Raw genomic sequence first — 24,301 nt, 5'->3', positions numbered from 1 at the left:
AGGGAAGGGGGTAGAATGGGGGAGAGGTTCCCCAGAGGTGCCCTTCAGCTCATGACAAGTTGTCTGCTGCGGAATCCACAAGCTGCCCCTGGATTGTTAGAAGGTTCTCTAATGAGCTGTGGTCAGGTTAGACGAAGCTTTCAAAAGAATGATGTTTGTAAAGTCATATTAATAATAATGCTTTGTCCCTATGGGAAATGGAATTATTTCGAGGGTTTATGCTGTGGTTTGTAAAGTGCTGTGGCTGCATGTGGATGAAGAAGCCTGGAATGGGACCGTTTGCAGCCTGCGATTTAAAGGGCTTCTCCTCTCATGACCTTGGGCCCGGTCATTGCACTTTCAGGACTCCAGGTAAGTCAAGAGGAGAGCAAAGATTCTTGCAGAAAGATGTTCGTCTCAGCATTTTTTATAAAAGCCAAGAACTGGACACTACCCAAAGGCTCAGGGGCAAGGGAAATGGTAAGAAACTTTGATACAACTACTATCTGATGGAGTATTTTACAACCCATTAAAACAAAATCCCTTACGAGGAGTTTTCGTTAACACAAGGAAATGCTTTTCTATGATGTTAAGTAAAAACACAGAAATCCCATTTTTGTAATCTGTCCTACAATATTAAAACAAGCAGTACATTAGATAATATACATGAGAGTATTTATTGCTGTCGTATTTATAATGGCTAACACAACAATAACAAAACTGAAAAGAACTGAAGTGTCTGGGAGAATGTTTGATTCAATTAGGGCTACTCCACAGCAGAGTTGTGTGCAATCATTAAAACAACAGTTATTCCATGTATATGTGTTCCAAATGTATTGTTAATTGAATGAAGCAAGTGTCTAAATAATGCACAAAGTATTATCTTATTAAAACACATACACATACACTCACACACACATACACATTCATCCACAAAGCCCACCCCTACAAATGCATATATGCTCTGCATGTTTGCACGGACGCAAAAGGTCTATGACGACTTAGCCAAAGGAACAGGGTGGAGTGTAGATTATTAGCTTTTTGTTCTCATATCTCCATATTTTTTGACTTGTTTCAAAGACCATGTACCAACTTAGCAATGCAAAAAATCCAAAATGTTAAAAAAAAAAGCCAGATGCACAATATGATTACAACCGAATTAAAATACATATCCCTGGGATGGGGAAGAAGACTAGAGAGCAATTCTCTCATATGGACCGGGAGTTATTGCTTCATGCTGGAATTAGGAGCGGTTGCTATTTTATGAAGGTTTTCTGCATTTTCCGAATTTTCCACCTAGTGTATCTATATTACTTTCTAATTGGAATAAATAAATGGATTATGGGTGGGAGAATACACACAGAAAGAAAGACTGACAGACAGAAGACAGGAAGGAAGGGAGGGAATGAGGGAGGGAAAAGGAGGGAGGAAAAGGGAAGAAAGCAAATTTAGCAATTGAATGAATGGATAGCCTCCATGTTTTTCGTTGGATTTCTTCTCCAAGGAAATCAGGGGCTCTAGTTTCGGTTTACCCCATGCCTATGTGCTCCCCCACTGTCGAGGACCCACGTGGAGACTCACGCACATTCACAGCTGCAGCTGATTACAGAGGCAGCGACATCTGCACGGCATTGTCTATGTCAATTGTCTAATGGGCGAAACCCTCTGGAATTAATATCTGATGAAGAAATAAACCTGTTAACAGGACAGATTTATAGTATTCAAATTACTATTGATCCATCCAGCACACAACTAATAAAAACCTTCCTTGCATGACCTTCCACCTTGAGCAAGCTTAAGCAAATTATCTCTAATAAACAAGTATTATGAGGACCCAAGGAAAATGTCAACCTATAAATTACTGATCTCTCTCTCTCTCTCCCACTCCCTCTCTCTCTCTCTCTCCCCCCTTTCCCTCCCTCCCTCCCTCCCCTCCGACCCTCCCTCCTTCTCTCTCTCTTTCTAAATGGAGGTGAAAGTTAGGTACCAGCGTCTGTTTTTATGTACCTTGTAATCAAGCCCTGAGATCCTCCAAAGTTTTCTAACACAGTAGAAATTCTTCCTTGTTGAACGGGACACAAGGGCATCCTGTCTTTCAATAAGCAACTCAGTGAAAACCACCAGACAACAACTATTTTTTAACAGGTAATGGGGGGGGGCGCAAAACAAAAAAACAAAAAAACACCCTAGTCTAGGAACCGAGAAATACGGATTCATATCTTGGATCTGCACTTATTCACCTGCATACCTCAGGCTACTCACTTTACCTCTATGCTGCAATTCCAACCCAAATCAAAATATAATAAAACAGGATACGTGGCCTCATGACATTTGCTGAAATGTTTGAAATGAGCTTACATGCATCCTCCCTGGCTCTACCCTTAAAGACTTCAAAAAGGCAATGGACCCAGAGTTGGGATCTCCCACTCTCTCCCCATGCAAACATTGATTGGATTTGCTGAGCCTGGCCATGCCCAACTCCCTCACATGCTAAAGAAGATGGGTAATTGTCTTAAAATGGCTCCGCATGTAATGGAAGGGTGGCTCTGTTCCACACAGCATTCAAGAAAACAGACAGAAAGCGGCGTTTTTCCTCTTGGATTCTAGTATCGCCCTGAGTGCCACCTCCATGCTAGCTAAACTGAAGAAAAAGAAAGAACCCAACGTGGAGGACGGCACATTTGGAGGGTTTCCATTGGTCCAGACTGGAGCTGCTGGGCATCACTTTGGATCAATTGCATAAATTAGGATCCATCACCGGGCCAGGTTTTACTGCCAGGAAGGCTGGGAAAGATAGCTAAGGTGTGTGCCCAGGAAGAAGCGATGCTTTGCTAACCTTATCTGTCACACGCGGCCTTAGTGAAAACATAAATACGGGGAAATGTGGTAATGGGTTCACATATTCATTCACCACCATAGTCCAAGCCATAATCCCAGCGTACCTGGACTTTGGACAAGTTATTTCACATCTCTAAGCTTCATGTTGCACTTTTGCAATAGTGCCAAAGACTCTTAATATGTTCCTCACAGTTTTCTTGGGAGGTTTAAATGAGATCATGACTTCCTGATGCTCCTCACACGTCCTCACACGACACTTTGGTGCCCTTATCCCTGACCACCGGACTCACAGGATATTGACAAGGCGGTGGCAGATTTAGGACAATAGACAGGTTTTTCTCACCACTGCATTTACCTCTCAGGAATAGGATAAATGCTCATTTTCCAAGACGGTCCTACACAATAAACGGGAAACATAATATTCAAGTTTCTAAACAGCTCTGTGTGGCACAAGGAAGCACTTCCAGATATACTAACGAAAAATGTTAAGTTTCTGTTATTCAAGAGAAAGAAAGTAAAGAGAGAAATAAAAATAGAGTTGGAAACTGAAAGTCAGTAGACCCAATTTCTTGGTAATAATCTACCATCCAAGCAGAGCATTAGGTATGTAAACACCATACCTTTGGAAGGCTAGTGTTACTTTTTTAAAAATTATTTTTCTTCAGTTACTGTTGACATGCAATATTATTTTATATTGGTTTCAAGTGTACAGCTTAGTGGTTAGATAATTATATAATTTATGCAGTGATTCCCGATTAGTCTAGTACCGACCTGGCACTATACATAGTTGTTGCAATATTATTGACTATATTCCCTATGCTTTACTTTACATCCCCATGACTATTTTGTAACTACCAATTTGTACTGCTTAATCCCTTCACCTTTTTCACCTAGCTCCTCAACCTCCCTCCCATGTGGCAACCATCAGTTTGTTCTCTGTATCTACGAGTATGTTTCTGTTTTGTCTGTTCATTTATTTAGTTCTTTAGATTCCACAGACAGGTGAGATCATATGGTGTTTGTCTTTCTCAGTCTGACTTATATCACTTGGCATAATACCCTCTAGGTCCATCTATGTTGTCATTCTTTTTTATGGCTGAGTAATATTCCACTGTGTGTATGTACGTATACAAAATCACAATTCTTAAAAGACTGGACAGGTGGAATTTCTAATATCTAAAACAGGAGTTGTCAACCCACAGCCCATGAGCCGAATCTGCCTGTTTTTGTAAATAAAGTTTTATTGCAAAACAGCCACAGAAATTCATTTACACACTGTCTAGGGGTTTTGCGTGTGTGTGCATGCTACAAGGGCAGAGTTGAGTATTTGTGGCACAAACTGGCCTGCCAAACCTAGCATATTTACAATCTGTCCCTTTACAGAAAGTTTGCCAATCCCTGTTCTGAAATAAAAATGAAGGCTGAGAGTGTTCAGTATAACTCAAATTTAAATGCCTAGGACAAGCCACAACTAAAACAGACTTTGATAAACCTTGGCCCAAATGAAATGGGTCTTCAGCTGGTTCTCTCCGCTCCTCTCCCACTCCATCACCCACTTTCAAATAAAAGAGCTGCTGAACTGATTAACGGCAATAGAATGATTGGAAGCTGGAAGAAGAGGGCTTTAAGGGAGCTGTAATGATACCATAAAAGCGCTGTTGGGTTGCTTTTATGAGCCCGAAGCAGTTTAGAGGAGCCTGACCCTAAGAGGTTAGCGGAAGTGTGTAAAAGGCTTGCCTTTGGGACAAATGCATATCAAAACCCTTCCATGAAGAGAGAGCGGAAAAAAAAGGGGGGGGGGAGGAATGACAAATACAGTACTGTACCAGGGAAAATGTCCTCCGAAAGGAAGCAAGCAATGAGGCCAGGCGAGGAATAAATGGTGTAGAAATGACAGTGGCTCTTCAGTGGGGCCACAGCTGTACTCGAGGCTGATAAGAGCCAGCATGTGTCAGTTGCCACGTCTCTCTTTTCACACTTCAATGTGAACTTTACAGCAAAAGGGGGACAGGAGGCAGCGAAGGGGAAAACAGTGGCTCAGAAGGACTTGTGCACGGAGTGTGAAGCCATTTCAATTTTATATTCGAAAGGACTTTGTAGGTGATCCCATGAATGCAATTATGCCCACCTAATAAAAGCAACATATGCTAAGACAATTAAAAGATTTTATTATACGTCTATTCATTGTATTCCATTTTCGGCAGGAGGAGTGGAAACTGATGAGAGGGAAAAGATGTGTTTAACAGGAAGGGGAACCAGGGTCGGCGTGGAGTACGCCAGTGGGGAAATGAATGCGTGATGATATATTTTTAACATAAAGATGAATTATTAAATTACCCTTTACCAGGGGTCTTTTCTCCTTGCAAAACAACAACACTCTGGTTTCGTGACTCCGTATTATGAGAAAATAGAGCTGAAAACATCACTCTGCCTTCTTCAGCCCTTGGTGTTTTTGTATTAAACCATAAGATGAAGGACCAACAATGCCAGAAAGAAAAAAGCATGCCACTTGATTCAAAGTTTAAATGATGATACATGGAAATCAAGCTAATGTTCTCCTATCTCTGCATTCATATATTTATTGGGGACCAAAGTGAGAACCAAAGTTTGTACCAGAAACTGGAGATTCTAAAGGGGAAAAGGTAGTCTGTGCCTTCAGCAGCTCACTGTGACAGACTGCCAGCTACCCACCCCAAATCCATTCACATTTCTTCCTGGACAATGAGCGTAGGTTGCATTTCCAGGCTACCTTGCACTTAGAGATGGCTAGTTCTTATAAATCTTACGTGGCTAAGTCTGGTAAGAGAGATCGGCCAGCTAGATGCATATAGCAGCTGGGAGAATGGAGACACAAGGGGGTTGGAGCCTGGTTCCCTGAATCACTTTGTGGAACATAGCTGCCACTGGCCGGAAATACCCATTTATGCTGTTTTTTGTTTTCCTCCGTAAGAAATACAGCTATAATGAGCTATCATGCCTTTTTTTTTGGGGGGGAGGGTGGGCTATTTGTTGTTGCAGACTAGCCTATCCTAACCAATAAGCTCATAATATAGATATGCAAACAAGCCACATAAAGGTAATTTCCAAAGTATGTAATAGGCACTCCAGTATGGGTATACAAGGGAAGAACCCATAGCTATACAGTGGGGTCTAGGAAGGTGTCAGAGAGAAGGTAACATTTCAGCTGAAACTGAAAAGCATAAAGCATAAGGAATTTGACAGGCAAGGGTGGAGGCAGGAAGGGAACTCAGGTAGAGGTTACAGTATGACCAAAAGCTCAGAGGTGTGAAAGGATGTGGCCTGTCAGTGGAATTGTGAGTAATCCGGGGAGTGGAAGCAGGATGTGTGGGAGGAAGGGGTGTGACTACAAGGGCACGGTGAGACCAAATGGTGGAGGGGCTCACAGGGAAATGGTGGAATCACACAGTTTACTCTGCGAAAGGATCTTTGTGTTAAATATCGGTGCCAGGACACAGGGCAGGCACACACGTCTGCCTCTGATGCCACCAGTCTTTGATCAGAATCAGAACATGTCTTCGTTTAGGTGGGGGCCACTGCTGGGTTAGACACAGCCCATGGAAGGTCATATCAAGGCCAAGCGAACCATCTACCCGGTCATATCCATCCAGCTAATAATAGACACAGGTTGTCACATGATTCATGCGGAAAGGGACCAAAATGACCAGACCACAGCTTTGTGGCTGACCCGATCGGTGGCCACAAGGGAACACAGATGAAGCCCATCCAAAATAAACTTCAAACCTACACGTGGAGTTCTTAGACATTGTACAGTACAATCTGTGAAAATGTCTGTCTTTAGACTTCAGAGGAACTAGGTTTTGTTACTAGATTGGTGCAAAAGGAATTACGGTTTTTGCAATTATTTTCAACTTTTTAAACCGCAATTACTTTTTGCGTCACCCGAATATATTCAACAAAGTTACATTTCAAGCTTACTTGTCATATCTAATCACAGAGGGACTTTAGTAATTTCCAAATGTCTTCCTTTTATTCAAGCAACTAGAGAGGGACATGTTAAAAATTAAGAGCCATACAGTCAGAGTTGAGCTATCTTTTATAGAGTTTTCTTAATAGTTGGTCTCCACATAGGTTGCTCCCAACTGTAAACACTAGAGCTGTGAGGTGCAGTTGTTGGCAGAGACAGGGGGGCGGGGGGAGGTCGAGAAGGGGGTAGAAGTTCATAGGAAACAGGATACTGAGGGAGAAAAAGCACGCCCGGTGATGTGAAATCCAGGCAGGAATATCAATTCTTCGGGATTACAGCTAATAGTAAGGGGATAAATTGGGCAAAACGAGAAGCATTTATGCAAAATGGCATCTAGAAAAGGCTCAAATAATGAAAGCTATGTTACTCGTCCTCCTCTTTTATGCTTTGGCCTAATGATTTAGTATGAATTTTTCTGTTAATGTTATCAGATGAATTACTTCCTAACTTCTACATTTCATCATGAGTCATTTTTGTTATTTTTCTAAAAAACACACACCATGTTTCATTCCACCTCAGTCCTTTGACTGAAAGTAGAAATTCACTGGACATCACTCTTAATCTGGAAGGATTTGCTACGGTCATCTTGCCAAGGTATTCATTATTGTATTTTGGGGAAAAGACCATTTTTCAATGACTTCCTGACAGTTGAGGCAACAGAGAAAAGCGTGCAACATTGACAGCCCAGAGTCATTTCATCCTGATGTTTAGCGCTAACCCGAGTAACACATGCTTTATCGAGGAACCCCATAATACCTGTTCTGTCATTGCTATTATCCTGCCCCTCAGAATCCTTCACTCTACAAAGCCATGGAAACTGAGACCTCACAGGACCAAGTTCAAATAAATAGTTTGGCTATATGTGAGGGCTACTTACAATTGCATATCTTGAAAATACAATATGCAACCGGTTTACAAGTTGCTCCGAACTTAACTGGTAATGCATTTTAAATTAGACTTTTTCAATGATAAAGGCAATGCAATACATTTAACACTTTGAAATGGTGGAAAAAGGACCCAGGTGCAGAACACATCCCCCACTGTCCTCCTGTCATTCATCTTTCTTTCTGTATAGGTCTAGTCAGAGAATATATTTCATTTTCAACCCAACTTTTGTCATTAAAACTTTTATCATGAGTATTTTTTCCAACTGTCATTTTATTTTAGTGGCTGTCTAACACCCTATTAAGTGGATATACCATGATTTATGGAGTCATTCACCTGGTGTTGAACCTTTAAGTTGATTCTAAAGTTTCACTGGGTGGGATTTCTTACATTTGAAACAGGAAAGCTTTATTTTATAGGAAACACTTTCCTTCAATGGCCTTGGTCTGCGAGCTGCCGTCTCTTTTTGTGTCTTTGAAGACTGAATAAGGGAAGCTCCAGGGTGACCATTTTGACTATTTCCTTGGAATTACACTGACCTTCTGATTCCAATCTGTTTATTGACTCCTTTGGGTCATGCTTGAGGATGGGTGAAAGACAATTATGGGGAACATCCTAATAATCAAATATATGAACCAATGAGGCACTCAAATATGCCCCAAACACACCAGGTGTTTCTATGCTTCTAAGATGATTCCTGGATAGTTTCCTCCATCTGGAATGTGCCACTCCCATGCTTCTCAGGAAGTCCAGAAGGGGAGCAGATGATGTGAACTGATGGAGTTTATTCTAAAGTGACATACATGCATATGGACATGGGCTTGAAGGCACGGACTCACATGTATTTCAAATGTGATTAACATGGTTTTTGTGCCGGAAAAGACTCTTCTGGAGAGATTCCTGGATGTTTCTCTAATACAATGAGATAAATTCAGCAAGGCGTGCGAGTCATAATTTTACACTTCCAAGGCCTTTTCATACAGAGAGAGAGACAGAGAGACAAAGACAGAGACATACAGAGCGAGAGACCATCTCTCACAGTCTATCTTTGCCCTTGGCAGTGAAATTTCCAAATTCCTAAGGAAGGCAAAAATATACCTAAAGATGTCCCACAAGTTCTGTCTTAAAGTAGACATCCTAGACATGATTCATACAGTCACTCAGTGAGGAGCAAGCATTTATTGAGGGCTTACTCTGAGCCAGGCACTGAGTGGGGACTTTGGGTACAAAGATGGGTGGTTGCGGCTGTCAAAGATTTTGCAGCCTGGAGCAGAAATGCAAGGTCTGGAGGGAACTCAGACACAGCTTAAGGAGGGCCGTGTGCTCCCAGATGTGCATTCCTTTGGCCAATTCTGAAGTCTGCGCTTTCTGCACTACAGCAGTGGCACCTATCACACACCTCTTATGTGCCAAGTACCATGCAAGGCCCTGGGAAACACACCAGTTCCTGCTCCCGCGAGCTTCAATGTCAAGTGGAGAAATAGCAAAATAAGGACATCGTTAGGGCAATGAGAGAAGTTTGGGAAGTATACAACTACCCACCAGGAGCCCACGTGAATGCAGCTTCTGGCTTCCACCTGCTACCTGGTGACAGATCACAGTCACGCGCTAATGCAGGGGAGAGTCACGGCCCTGCCCTCCCTTCACAGGGCTCCGCAGAAGCTTGTGTTCCTAAGGGCTGGGATGACCTGCGTGACTTGTGGCAAACTGCCAACTGCATTTGAAACCAAAGCCTATGTGTATATAAAAATGCAGGAAGCCATCTTCAAAGGATGCACTAATTAGCTTCCTGGGATTTAAGATTTTTAAAAGCTTTTGTGATTGAATTTGTTTTGGTACATTTTTTTTTTTAAAGGATTTGGAAGATTGGTTCTGCTGTCAAGACATCAGAAAACAACAACAATGAGATTACAAACTTACTGGTTTCCACAGTGAAGGGTTTTCGGTGTGAAAGAAGGAAAAACACCTGCAGATTGGTTGATAAAAAGCAGTATGGCATTAAAAGGCCATGATGCATAGTGAAGAACTAACCTCCTTGAGGTGACTTGAGCCAACATTGAGTTGCTCTTGAAAAGCATTTGTAAGCTCACTGAAAAATCAGCACCCACTGTCAGAGGGCTTGGGAGGTAATGTTTTCATTCAAGGATTAGGAAAAACACAAGCAAACAAACAAACAAACAAAAAATATTTTAAAATTCTGAGTAGAAAAATGACGTGAAGAGTCATGAAAGAATTCTTCTTATAAACCACTCACCGCTGTTTTTATTATGAATAAAGAGAACTAATAATGGAAAGGACTAATATAATAATTATATTTGTTCAGTGTGGGAGAATAAATAATAACGAGAGAACAACACTATTGTGAAAGTATGTAATCATATTATTAGATGCATCGTATAATTGAAAGCCATTATCGAAATCCTTCCTTTTAGAGTTAATCCCTCCCTCTGTGCAGCCCCTGAACGTTGTCTGCGTTTTTCCTGGGGTGCACTCACCCTGTGTTGTAATAACCTATGGGCATACCTGTCTTCCAAGCTAGTCTGTGACCTTGAAGGCAGCTACTTCCACCCATCTCACTCTCGGCGTGCCTAGCACCGGGTCAGCAAATAATCGTTGTGGAATTGAACGTATTCCATTTCCTTCTGAAGTTCACTTTCCTAGGCTGGCTCATCCTTTGGTTTATTCTTGGAAATATTTCCCAACATTCCACATTTTTCTTAAATTGGGGAGTGTGTGTGTGGGGGAATATTTAGATAAGTCAAGGTATTTACATTTTGTAGGCAAGGTGCTAATAATCACCTACCCACAGGAATCCACCAAGACTTGGCCAAAGTCAATAACGGATCACGAGCTATCACCCCCAAACCTGGACAGGCCTCATCTCCTGCTTACATTTCTAAAAAAAAAAAAAAAAGAAAAAAGATGACTTTGCAAATTACAGTCTTATAAATTTAACTTCTAAATTTGGAAAGTTACTGAAAGAGAAAAAAAATCATGAAATGAGCTTGCAAAATCTTAAAGAGGGCATTTACTGTAAAAGAAGAAGTAACATGACTGAAAAGTGAGTTCTGTTTTTTCTTCCTTTATTTTAAGTAAAAATTTTGTCTTGTAATCATGCAATCATTTGTTCCTAGTGAATTCATAGATTTAAATTTCTTAATCAACCATTACTTAACTCGTTGACTTCTGAGACTGGTACCATTTTTATCCAAAGATAAAATTAAGTAGTCATGTCAGTTTGATTGTAAGATGCTCCTTACAAGAAAATGTATCAAGAGGCAGTGGTAGTGAGTGCTGGAGCAGTTGGACCTGCATCAAATTCCAACTTTGTGACTTTATAGCTGGGTGATCTTGGGCAAATCACGTAACCTCTCTGGTCCCCTATATTCTCAACTGTAAATTGGAGGTGATGACAACACCATAAGGATTGTGTGAGGATTAAATGAAATGAGGTTTGTGAAAAGAAACAGGACATTCAACAGGAAACTGTGCCTCTGGGAAAATATGAGTAGATTATATTATTGAAGGACATTATGGAAAATTCTCCTAAGATGGTGGAAAACACAGGAGATCCCAATGTGTAGAAACTGGCTTGTGCTTATATAAAATCTCCTTTTAGGAGGAGCAGTGAGGGTGTCCTTAATATTGCAATGTCCTGCAAGTGAGCACCGACTACTGGTCCAGTACTCAGCAGAGCCAGGACTGCTGAGCCACTTGGAATGGTCTTCGACACAGGGATTTTGTTTGAGTTTTTCCATCTTGAGATTCCAAGTTCTCTCAACAAGTTCTGCTCTAAGAACTTCCCTGACAGACAGCAATCTCATCTAGACCCATCTCACTGTGTACATTCAGGAATAGGGTCCAGGCAGGAGAGGGGAAGTCCCCAGGGTCACGAAGGGAATCCATGACAAGGTTGGACTAAAGACCAGGTCTCTGATTCGTGACCTGGGTATTTCCAGTCACCTGTCCACCACCTCTCCAGCATGTCCATTCTAATCTCAATGTGTCTTAGACAATGTACTTCCTTGTTTTTGGTTAAGACTTATGCAATGGTTGCTGGCTTTCACTATTTATGGGAAGCAGGAAGGACAAACTCGAAATTGCTCTCCCCTACCCTTGATTCGGGGCTGCGGGGGGCTTTCCCTGGGCTGAAAATGACAGCCTGGGGTGGTGAAAGCAGAAACAAAGGGGGCCTGCAAGCCCAGTTTTGAAGCATTCCAAGAAGGTGCTCAACACACCCTCTGCAGCCCCCCGGGGAAGCCTTGCCCTTCCATATGCCCCCCCCCCCGCCCCCGCCAGCCTACAAATGGGGAAGTGAGACACAGCCCCACACACAGCAGTGGCAGTTCATGCATTAAGGGCCATTTTGCCTTTGGTCTTATGATCTCAGTCGTTTTGTGCTCTCTGATACATGACACGTCTCAGACATGTGGCAAAGTGAAAACAAGCTGCCTTCTAGGGTCTGGAAAATCAAGAGCCAGAGGCTACTACCTCCAACAGGGGAGACTTTGGACATGTAATTTGATGTCTCTGAGTCTTAGCTTCCTCATCTCTACCATAGGGCCAAGTCTACTGACTTTTTAGAATTCTAAGATGAAGAATTAAATGGGATTATGTTTATAAAATAGCTAGCACATGCCTTTCCCGTAATAATGTATATGTGCTATATTCCCCAGAATGTTCTCTCTAACGGGGTTCAAGATTTTTGTTGTCAGCTGGTTTTCAAAAGTGAAGAGTTCATACAATGAAAAACTTTTACCTTTTTAAAAGGGTCTTTCACACAGTTTTTTTCTTTTCTTTTTTAGTTCTCCCAAATGTGAAGGTTATCAGAGACCACAGCCGCTGATGGAGGCGTGGAGACAGCAACTTCTGCTCTTGCCTCCAGTGCATGTGAGCTCTGTGAGGTTGGCTACGCTGAATGACTTTGCCGGGCCCCAGTTTCCTTCTGAGTTTGCTTGAGTTTGTGACTGGACTGCCTTCCCGTCACTGAGGGTGCTGGAAGGGTGAGATGAGAGCGATCTAGAGGCAAAAGTGGCTGGGAATTTTAGTTGGCTCTTGGCGAAGGCATAATTATTACTCCCTTGCTTCCCTCCACGTTTCTAGGCCACCCATCCTCCATTCTTGGGAAAGATGGAGCTTGCATGGGGTGAGAAGGAGGGGGAGAGAGACTGAAATAACAGCGACTGGATGCCTCCTGGCTATTTCAGTTACACACGCACAAGCTAAATCCCTCAGGGTTGATCATAGTTACCTGAGAAGATGCCTTAACTCTTTCTGCAGAAAGAACTTAATGAAAACGCTAGTGCCTTAGAAGACACTGAGAAGTAAGAAGAGCAGAGATTTTAGGTAAAAATGGGGGCAGCCACTGTGGAAGATGGTTTGGCAGTTCTTCAAAAAGTTAAACTTAGAGTTAAGCACAGGACCCAGCGGTCTCACAACTAGGGTGATCGCCACGAGCAATGAAAACGAATGTCCAGAGAAACTTGTACGCAAGTGCTCACGGCAGCATTATGCCGAAGAGCCGAACGGTGGAAACAATCCAATTGTCCATCAATGGATGAATGCAGAAAAAAAATGTGGTATGTCCATATAATGGAATATTACTCAGCCCATGAAAAAATGAGGTACTGACATAATGCTCCAACTTAGATGAACTCGAGAACAGTACGCTACGTGAAAGAAGCTGGACACAAAAGGTCACATAGTGTATGATTGCTTTGGTATGAAATGTCCAGAATAGGCAAATCCAAAGACCAAAGACAGATCAATGGACTGGCAGGAATGAGAAATGATTATTTAATGGGCGTGGGTTGTTTTTCTGGGAAGGATGAGAAAGCTTTGAAACTACAGAGGCATGGTGGTAGGACACTGAATCATATTTCAAATAGTTAACTATGTTATGTGAATTTCCCCTCATTTTTTTAAATGTTTGTAGGGGGGGTGGAAAACAAAAAAAAAGCAGGGATTTTGAATTCACTGTGGCCTGAATTTGAATCTCATCTGGCCTCCTTTGACTTACGTAACGTTGGGGAAGTGAGTTGGGCTTCAGAGTTACTGTCGTGAAGATGACAAGAAGGAGAAGAGCCAGAACCTGTGGAGAATTTCATGCGACATTGGAAGCAGAGCACCCAGCTCAAGGCCAGTGCATGATGGGTACACACAGATGTCGGCTCCCTCCCTCCCCATTTGGTAATTTGCATTACCAAATGTCTGACCTGCCTTAAGGGAATGTGCGGACCCAGACTTCCGTGTCATTAAGTAAACGAGTGGGGGGAAACTTGGAAATACAGAAAAAGCACCAGGAATAATACAACCACATTTATACCCACCACTCATGAGTGGAATTGTTAGCATTTTGTCATATTTGCTTCGCTGTTTCCTTTTTTTTTTTTTTTAAATATGGACTAACACAATTCAGATGCAGTTGAAATTTACGTTGTCCTTTATACTCAGCTCAATGTCTCTTGTGAGCAAATAAGCAAGTCCATTAAATAAGAGGTGAAGAAATAATTTATTCATTCAACTGGTCTTTTCTCAGAGCCTACTATGCGCAAGATATATCCCACAGGATGTAGACCCAACGTTACAGAGCTTCATTTTAATGGATAATCTGAGCAGCGTGGGAGGTGGCCGTTCAGAGATACTAAAGGGTGGCAGTCACCCTATGTCCTGGTTAGCTCCTGTAGTAAATAAAATCAGTGGTTTGCTTTCTAAACTTGGGCTGCAGTTAACCAGCATGACTCAGAAAACAAGCCCTTCTGACACCTTCAAGGCACTAGCGACCCAGCAATTGCGCTGTTAGAGAATTTTCAAAATATGGGCTATTTCCCGAATGGTGTGATTTTGAACTCTCCTAGATCTGCAATAGGAATCAAATTAGATAACTGGAAAAAGCATTTAAAATGTAGAATGCTATACAAATGTACACGGTGGTTCTATAACAAAGGAGATACATAAGTAGGGTGGGGTGAAAAGAGGCAAAAGGGAACACATCTGCAAACTAATCGGGATATAAAACACCACCTTTATGGAACATAATGCAGTTCCATCCTCATACGTATGTCTCAGAAATTGAGGCCTGGAAGAGCCCTGGCGGAAACACCCAGCTTGCTGATTTGGAAGTGGGGAGAAGGTGGTGGGGAGGACACATGGTCCTCTGCTTCCAGAAGTGACTAAAGTAATTTCTTTGTAATTTCATGTTTTCCTAAAAACAAAAATATCTGTTTATACCATAAAAAAAAAAATTAAAAAGTCAAGAACGGACTGTGGCAATACCCTAACTTGTCTGAACATTATGCTGGGAGGGAAAGCTAGTTTATGCTGCTGGGGATACAGTCTTTCCAAAGGAGATCACTGTACCTGAAATGTAGATAGTTATAAAAATGGCATTAATTTGCTTAGACCGAGAGATTTTCACAGGAGAGCAACTAGCAGAAAACATTATGAAAATGTCCGAGAGGACTGGTAATTGAGTTGATTAGTATGACCTTGGTTATGAAGGTAATAGAAGAGGGACCGGTGCTTAGACTGAGTTATAACCCTGTTCCCGGTTCGACGACAGAGTGAGGGATGTAATTTGTTCAGGCTGACTCGGAGTAGCCAAGCCTCCCTCTGACAAAGGAATACACTGACTAGCCAAGCTCAGCCTGCGCTTTTACCCCGACAGAGTAAACAGGACAGGGTCAAATAAGAAATGATGGACTGGGCTTGTGGGCTGGTTCTCTACGTAGACACACTGCAGGCAGAGCTTTCCGGACAACAAGCCCCAAGAAGCATTAACTCATTTCCTCTACACTACCAAAGAGGAAAAATCATACAACTGCTCCCCAGCCGAAACAAAACAAAGCCAAACACTAACATAAACAAAGACTAAACATCCCGAGAAGGTCTATGTGGAATTCGCTCTGGCTCTGTTTTTTGTACTTTTTCATAGGCATTTATGAAGCAATATGCCACTGGCTGCGGTGGGCATTTAGCTGCATTAATCAAAGAAAGTATTCCGTGTCGGACTCTAACACCCATGTGCTTTTCACTACACCTGCTTAAAACCAGGTAAATTTCTCTCAATAATACACACACACATACACAGACACACACACACACACACACACACATTCAAAGTGGACTCCCCCCCACAATGATACATTCAATGGTTGTTTAGTGGACAGGGCCAGCGCACACCTAAAGCCCTAACACCGAGTCTCCATACAGTCACTAGCCTTGTAACAACTTGAACAAAAGTTCATGTCCAGGAAGTTCCATCCACTTTCCTATCTGCGATGACCTTCCTTATCAACTGCGCTATAGAAAGAGATCTTCTACAGAGATTGGATGGCTGATACTTCAGAAACAGCTATGGCTCCCACGGAGACCCTCAAGTAGAGGGTGAAAGTTTTACCCACCAGTCTTGATCATTTCACATTTTCTATTCGTAATAAACGCATATCAGATTTGAACTAGATTGTTGCACTGGGTGAATAACAACAGGGTATCCTCATGCACACTTTGTCCCTCTCCGGGGTGAGTGTGTGCCTGTGTGTGTGTGTGTGTGTGTGTGCATTCATATGTTTTATGAGTCTCAAATTTCAGAGCTAGGTCTACCTAAATGACAAAGGGCCCCGAATCCCTTGTCTCCTTGCCTCTGTCACCATGCTTGCTGACCCTCTAGTGAAAAGGATCTGACCACGACACCGAGTGGAATAAATTATCGCTGACACTCCAATATTTAATTATGCAGCTGTCAGAGAGGCCCTTTCGAAATTCATTTTAATAAAGTGGGAACTTTCCCTTTCAAGGTTAGAGTGAGGGGAGTCACCTTTGGTGTCAGCTGGAGGTCTCCACCATGAGCTCTGCATTCTTGCTCCGGACGCCTGTCACTTGGCCTGATAGAAGGGCCTGATAACAGCTCTGATGCCTGGTGGCCTCCCCCCATCCCTGCCTGAATGAACATCCTTCATTTAAACCCACAATAATGAGGACCGCAAAGTCAGAGAGGCGGGCACAAGGGCAGCCTATGGGGGGAGGGGGAGAATGGCTTCTTATTATAAAATTCACTTAATGTGGAAGTGGCAATCTAAAAGCAATCATGGCCATCTCCCCATTTTCACTGGTTAGCCAGAAATATTTAACATGGTGGAAGAGGAAAAAAACAAACAAACAAAAACCTTGGTAAGGTGGGGATGCCCAGACTCTAGCACTCCTCGATTGCTGTGGCTCCCAAACTCATAAAAGAGACAGACAAGTATTGATTTATATTTTGCTATAAAGTAAAACACGGTATCGTCGTTTTTGTAGTTTAGTTTCTGGGCCATAAAGTTGCAGCGAGGAAAATCTTTTATATGGCAAACTGAATGTGTGGATGCAATCATGCCTACCTACGGTGCACGTGTCTAAAGTCTATGTTTAGCCTGTGTTTCCGAGTTTATGTGTAAACCATGCCTACAACAACCTGGAGAGAATAAAGCATGAGCTGCGCTAGAAAAAGCAGAACCAACTCGATACATCCAGCTGCAGCAGTGGAATCTCTCTTCCGTTTTCTCTCCAACCTCTCTTCTCTTCCCCTTTGCTTTATTTTTCACTCTACATCTTCTCCCTTATCTTCATTTTCATTTTCTTCTGTTCCCGCCCTCCCACCCATTCTCTTCTCCCTCTTCCTCTCTCTTTAATAACGTGATTAATATTTATTGATGAGTGACTCTATGTTGGACATTGTCTCAAGTTCTTTGCCTGCTTATCTCTTGTAGTGCTCCAAGCACCTCTATAAATTAGGGGCGTTGATGATGGTTCCCATTTTACAAACGATGAAACAGGCTCGGAGAGGTTAATGGTCTTACTCAGTATCTCCCAGTTGGCACAAGGGAACCCAGGCAGATTTCAGTGCTTAGATATTTAACCACTCTGCTGTGTTTGTTTACTGCTCTTTCTCTGGGCTCTTCCTCACTGACTCTTTCTCCCACTTTCCTCCCTGCTTTCTTTCTCTCCTGCGATCTCTCCTTCCCTGATTTTCTATACACCGTGTGTCTCATGGAGTGGATTATAGCTCCCAGTGAATGTACGCAGTGATCTGTCTCATGCACACATACTATAACTCTTGTCAACAAATACTGGTTTGGGAAAGAGGCCTTGTCCTGGGTGCGTGTTCGGGTAAATGCCTGAACGAATTCTCAAGTGTGACTGTTGAAAGGTGCTTTCTCTAAGCCATAAGTAATGACCAAATCTGTCCATCAGCACTTTCTCTGGGGGAGAACGTTCTCTTCTCAGAGGCTGGAAGATGGCCCCTGAGATGAATTACGGAGAAACAGGAGGCAGCAAGTGACACATTTGCTTCTGCTCCGGGGCTCTCTGGGGAGACCTGCTCTGCAGAAGGTCAGGTTAGGACCTCCAGACCCAGCGGGCTCTTCAGCCAGTTTTCCCAGCACAGCCATGAGTGCAGCTGATTTGCAGGTTGCTCTTGGTCTTAACTCTTGCATTTCTTAATGGGACTCCTGATAGCTGAGGATGCGAGGCCTTGGTATGGCTAGGAATAAGTGCAAGGATGAAAATGGAAGTCAGACTCCAAAAGCAAACTGTCCATGCTTCCCTAGGCCCGCTCTTCCTTGTGTCCTGCCCCATTCTAGGGTCTCAACGCCAAGGTGTCCTGTTTCTCAAAGGCCAGTGATAACCGAGGCCATCCATGCCCAACCGTGTTTGCCAGCAGTGTTGCCATTAGGGGAACACCAGAGGTATTGTGAGAGCTTGAGAGTTAGTGTCTTAGTTACAGGCTCTAGAAGAAGGCCCTAAACTTGAAGGAAAGAAGCAAGGGAGAAGGGGCGTGTTACAATCTGTGACATTATGCCTATCTGCATGGCATCACCCAGAAACTTGCAAGGCAGAAAAATATTTCCAGGGAGGTGGTAGAAGAAGCATTTGTTAAAATGAACAATCTAGATATAACTTACTCAGAAACTTTTTCATTTGTCTCTCTCCCCCCGCCCAATTATTTGTTGGCTGCTTATTTTATGTGCCAAGCGTATGCTATGGGCTTCCCATTTCATTTCTACAACAACCTTGGGTGGGAGGGTGGCACTGAGACGACTACCATCTTAGAGATAAAGAAACTGAGGGTAAGCAAGGCAAATAAGTAGTTCAAGGTCATTTAGCTGGTACAGGGCAGAGGGATGATTTGAATGCGCTCTGCTTAATGCCAGTGGCAGTGCTCTTAAACACCAGGCCGTATTTGTACCAAATGTGTTGGTCCTCCTCTTTGTTTTGTATTCTGCGAGTGAGTACAAAATCGCCCTCAACTATGCTTGGCAAACTTGTTTAATGAGGTCTGTGTGAAATCATGCATGGAAGTTTGGGGGGGGTGTGGTCCCCTTTATCTGCGATGTTGACACATTCATAGTGATGGAAATAGTAGTAGAAGTAGCAGTACAGGCAGCAACCAGCATTATTATGCTAGATTAGGTGCCAGTAGCTGTATGTGTATATGTGTATGTGTATGTATATGTGTATGTATATACATGTTTTGTGTATATATGTGTAATATGTATATCTACACACACACACTGTTTTCCTCTCTAATTTGCACTAGTATTATTCCCATTTTATTAGTAAGTAAACCAAGGCTCAGAGACTCTAAATATCTTACTCAGGATCAAAGAGAAACTATCTGACGAGCCAAGTTGGAGATGCAACTCTACTCGACCCAAAGCCATTGCTCTTAAAAGAAAAAATAAAACAAAATAAAGTACTTCCACAATCCTGCCACATCACTTTAGAACGTATCTAACAGTTTCACGTACACCATTTCATTTCATCCTTCTGACAATCTTATGATTAGCTATAATGGACAGGACTATGGAGTATTCCTATGACCCCAGTTTTCTGGATGATGAAATCCCGGGGCTAGAGATAATGGGACTTGTCTAGGGGACTGCAGCTAACAGCAAGTGGAACTAGGACAAGAAAGCAGCTCACAGACGTCGACTTATTGTGTCCCATCGTGTCTACCTTCCTCAGTGCAGAATAGCTGGCCTCTGTTTGGCGGCTCTGTGAACCAGGGACATCCATGCATCAAAACATTCCTCCTGCTGAGGTTCTCAGAACTGACAGCTTCCATCTCTTGAACAAACAGACCAGCATTCATTTGGATGTTCTCGCCCACACGCACCACCCAGTCCAACAGCTCCTTGCTGAGTGAATTTAGACAATGTTCTTGATGCCAGTTCTCTCCCCGCAAAAGGGAGGAGATTTACAAAGCTCTTGGCAGCTGCCTCTTGTCACGGATTTTGCAGTCAGAAATAATGACGGGTCAAAGTCGGCCCCAAATCCCAAAGATCCCCAGGTATGCATCTTAACACTCGGAGTCAGAACACTCCTCCCCGAGAAGACCTTCTTCAAAGAGCAAGTGTGCATACACCCTAAGAGGACAAGCAAAGGCTAGAAAGCTGGAAGGGAGAAATAAATCCTGACTCAACTAGAAGGATTAAAAAGTCACCTAGCATGAGGGGAGTTCGCACTCCACAAATTTTTCTCGACTGAGTAAATTTAAAGAAATAAAACTAGATTGAGCATGCGTTTAATACTGGCTGCTATCTTTTGCTCTGCTCTGCTCAGTGGCTTGTTAAATATGAAAAGATTTGCCCTGCAAGGAGACTCGGGAAGAGGCAATCTCTGAGGGGGCTCATCCGCCACCCTGCCCCTCCTCTTTGTAACCCAGTTGAGCTGGAGAGCTCCTTTTCAAAATACTAGCACCCAAGTGCCCCGGTCTTGTGTACAAGTCTCAAATACGGTCACCGGTGTCCTCACTGTCTCTTAATAGAAGTTGTGATATAAAAAGCTCATTCAGGATGGCAGGAGCTTCACTTTCTGACCCTGGCTGCCTGAGAGGCAAATTGCATTAGAAAATGACATGCCATTCATCTCGCGAGTACTTGCAGGAACATTTAGCTAATTAAATGATTAATAAATTTAACACTGCTTTATAATTTCATTTAGCTGTGTTGGAAATCACACGGTGAGCTGCGTATGCAGTGAATGAGATTAGGTGGGAGTGAGGGTTTCGGAGGCTGCCCTGGTAATTGAGATTAGTCTATTACTACAGTGACCTTTTTAACTTTTATATTCTCTTGTTAAAGCGAAATAAAATTTTATTCACTTTTAAGGAATATTTACTTAGAGAAATTTACATGAAATTAAAGAAACACCAAGCCCAGAAACCTATTGGGGCCAGAATCCATGCACTGCTTCTTTTTTTAATTTTCAGAGTCTCTTGAGGGAATTGTTCTTGAGCTGTCTGGAGGCAGAGTGAAGAATGATGTGTTTTTAGACAGTTCATTCATTCATTCAATAAACGCAGAATTCCTGCTGTGTCCTGGCCTCACTTCTAGGCCCTGGTGCCACAGCAGAAATCAGGACCCAGGTTCCTGCTTTCCTAGAATTCAGATTATTGTGGGAAAATACAGATGAGAAGCAAATAAATATACAACAAACTAACAGAGAGTAATAAATACAATGCAGGGAATTAGAACAGATGGCTTCTTTAGACTGGAGCGTTCAAGAAAAATCTCTCTTCAAAGGTGACAATTAAACTGAGATTTGAATTATAAGAACCAGTTAACCATGCAAAGCTCAGAAGGACTAGCTAGTACACCAGAACAGAGGAGACCAGAGGGTGAAGGTCCTGAGGAGGGAATCAATGAATTTGGTGTGTTCATGGAACAGAAAGGACAGTGGAGCTGGGAGCTGGGAAGCTGGAGGAAGTTAAAGGTGATACAGTAAATGTAGGAAGGGTGAGATTAAGCAACGCCATGCTGACCACAGTGGGGAGCTTGGACATGTTTTCTTTTTATAGGTTTAGTGCAAAGCCACTGGAGGGTTTGAAGCAGGGTAGTGACCGGATGTGTCAAATGATTCCACCTAAAAGTAGGTACTTCTGCAGCCACAATTAAGAGCGGGACCAAGGCCACCTCCTAGCTCTTGTAACAATAAGAGGACTGACTTGGTTTCCCTCACTTTCAGCCTCCCTTCTAAGCTGTGCTTTTTTCCAACTGAAAATTGCATTCGCTGTCATGCTTCTCTGTCCTTTTCTTAATATGTGGTACTTTGTTGTACCAGGTATTTTGAAATGCTTCTGACTAGTGCCTTTTCTATAGTTCTTCTCATCCAATTTTTGCTTTGTTCATCCATAAAATCCAAAGGTATTTACTTTTAAACTTCCAGAGATGTCTTCTTTGTTCTCTCCTGTATTAGCTATATCTTTTATTTTTTTGCATTCTGATGCTTTCACATCTGGGACCTTGCTAACCCTGGAGGGACCTCCCAGGGTTAGTCAACTTGAGATAGCAAACTCACCTGTGCCTTCCCGTTGTAGACCAACCAGTCCTGAGCTCAGACCCATAGTCACCTTCTTTATCAGGCTCTCACATTCCTGGCCATAATTCACCTACTCTGCTTCACACCAGGACTAGATACCAGACAACTAGGGGCAACCCCTGTCACCCAGAGTCCACTGAAATTATTCAAACCAGCTAATCCTAAGGCTGTTTACCCTGCCTCCCCTGTTTATGCCTGAAGAAACCACAATAAAGCCTCTGCTCCAGTTTCACCCTCTCCCTCTGCCTCCTGACTAACCTTGGTGCTGCCCTAAGAAGCCCCCCATGACATAGACTGCCCCCTTCTGGGATCTGTACCACAAACTGTCATTGCAATGCAGTTGTCTTCTGATCTGTTGGTCTTACAGTACCAAAATAATAATAAAACCTATATTTAAAATATCTCCAGATACACTGTTTCATTGCCCACCAAATAATAATACCTACCACTTATTGAGGTCTTACTATGTGCCACATGCTTTGGAGACATGATTGACTTTAATGGACTATAATTTAATCCTCCCTCACACACCCCTGCAAAAAGGGTACTTTTGAGACATTTTACAGATGAAGAAACTGAAACAGAGTTTATGAGACTTGACCAAGGCCACCTGGTTGTAAGTTTTAGAGCTGGGTCCAACCCAAAATAGACACGGTATACTTAATAAATTAAGATAAAGATCAGCTTTCTTGTTAATGAAATCTACTAAAGGCCACCTCTTGATGCTCGATAGATTTTGTTGTGCCTTGGCTTATCTAGCCAAACTGGTTTGGAATTTGTTGTTGCAATCAGTCACTTTTTTCTCTTGTACCTATTTTGCCTTGTTTCTCATCCAGGCATATTTATCCAGAATTCCACTTTGTCCCCTAATATCTTCTCTTCAGTTAATGTAAATGCAAAGAAAATGTCTAAAGAAATGTCCAGGGCCATTTTACCTGGTGTCCTGTGCCATTCTCCTCAGCGCATTCGGCAATGATTATCAAAGAGCTTCACTCTCTGATGCTAACTCACAATTTGCAAATCGACATATTCAACATTAAAAGTTTTTACTGTCAGTTGCTGTTGATCTTTTTTCCCCTACCAGCCCACAGAGAAGATGAAATAAAAGGTCTTCCTTTCAGCAAGTGTTTAAACTACAATAGTTTCAATTTCAGTAATTATGCATATATCCCTTGGATAGTCTTAAGACTTTGAACACACACATACCCTTAAATTTGAAATCCTGTGATACCTGCTGTAAACTCTAAAGTTTGTGAGCAATTACCTTTGTATGCAGTGTTTCTGGAAAATAACATCTGCGTGTGATTCCCACTATTTTTTTTTTAACTTGTTAATTGTCTGGTTGTTAACTGACGACTAATCTTAGGGTGCTTAAGAATTTGTAATTTCCCTTTCAATATCTTCTCCTTGGTGTGCAAAATTTGGACACACCTTTGTAATTAAAATATTTTCTGCTTAAAAAGAAAAATCCCAATTGTTAGGCCTACAGACAATCACATTAGCACTTGTTAGTAGTAACAGATGAAGTAATGAGTGGCAAGAACATGCATAGTATAGCTGTGGAAGAAGTAGTAACCTGCCTGATTTTCTAGAAATTGCAAACTCGCTATTTTATGCTTTTATTTTTAATAACGACATAACCATGTGAATTACAAGAGCTTTGATGCTTTAAGAATTTCCTTCATCTTTGTTAGATATTCAGAAATCACCAGAGATATCTGTACTTACATTTTTTTTTAAAGCTGGAATTCTTCCTCCCTTCTTCGCTTCCTCTGCCTCTCTCTTTCTCTCATCTGTTTTAGTCCACTAGGAATCCGACACCATACTCTACACTGATAATAAGACAAAAAAATAAAATTCTGGCTTTCTAGGAATTCACTATATAATCCTTTCCACTCAAAATGTCTTCCATGAACCATCCACATTAGCCTTCTTTTGGAGCTTGTTAGGAATGCAGGATTCACGTCTGATTCCAGATATCCTGAATCCAAGTCTGCACTTTTAGGAGGACGGCTGTGCCCATTTGAGAAGCACTGCTCCAGATCTCTGGAAACAGGCCAGATCCAGTCAGCTATCTGTTGTTGTGGTGGTGGTTGTTTTTACTGTCCATCATCTAAGAATAATTTTCCCATTTTAAAATGGACCTATTTTAAATGGCTATATGACTCCCTGTATGATAGCCTCCATTTTGTCTCATGGACTACAAACCCTCAAATAGTTACTATCTGGCTTTTAAAG

The 24,301-nt window shown here is 42.3% G+C and overlaps 1 protein-coding gene across 1 annotated transcript in view; it reads right to left on the bottom strand.

The window, feature by feature from the left end:
- The window catches only part of WWOX (WW domain containing oxidoreductase), a 915,478-nt gene that overhangs the window by 29,403 nt on the left and 861,774 nt on the right, over positions 1-24,301 (bottom strand). The gene's annotated exons all lie outside the window — the stretch shown is intronic.

This window comes from Rhinolophus hipposideros, assembly GCF_964194185.1.
Source record: "Rhinolophus hipposideros genome assembly, chromosome: 21".
NCBI lineage: Eukaryota > Metazoa > Chordata > Mammalia > Chiroptera > Rhinolophidae > Rhinolophus > Rhinolophus hipposideros.
The sequence above is the reverse complement of the archived record's forward strand: the minus strand, read 5'-3'. Positions and strand labels throughout refer to the sequence as shown.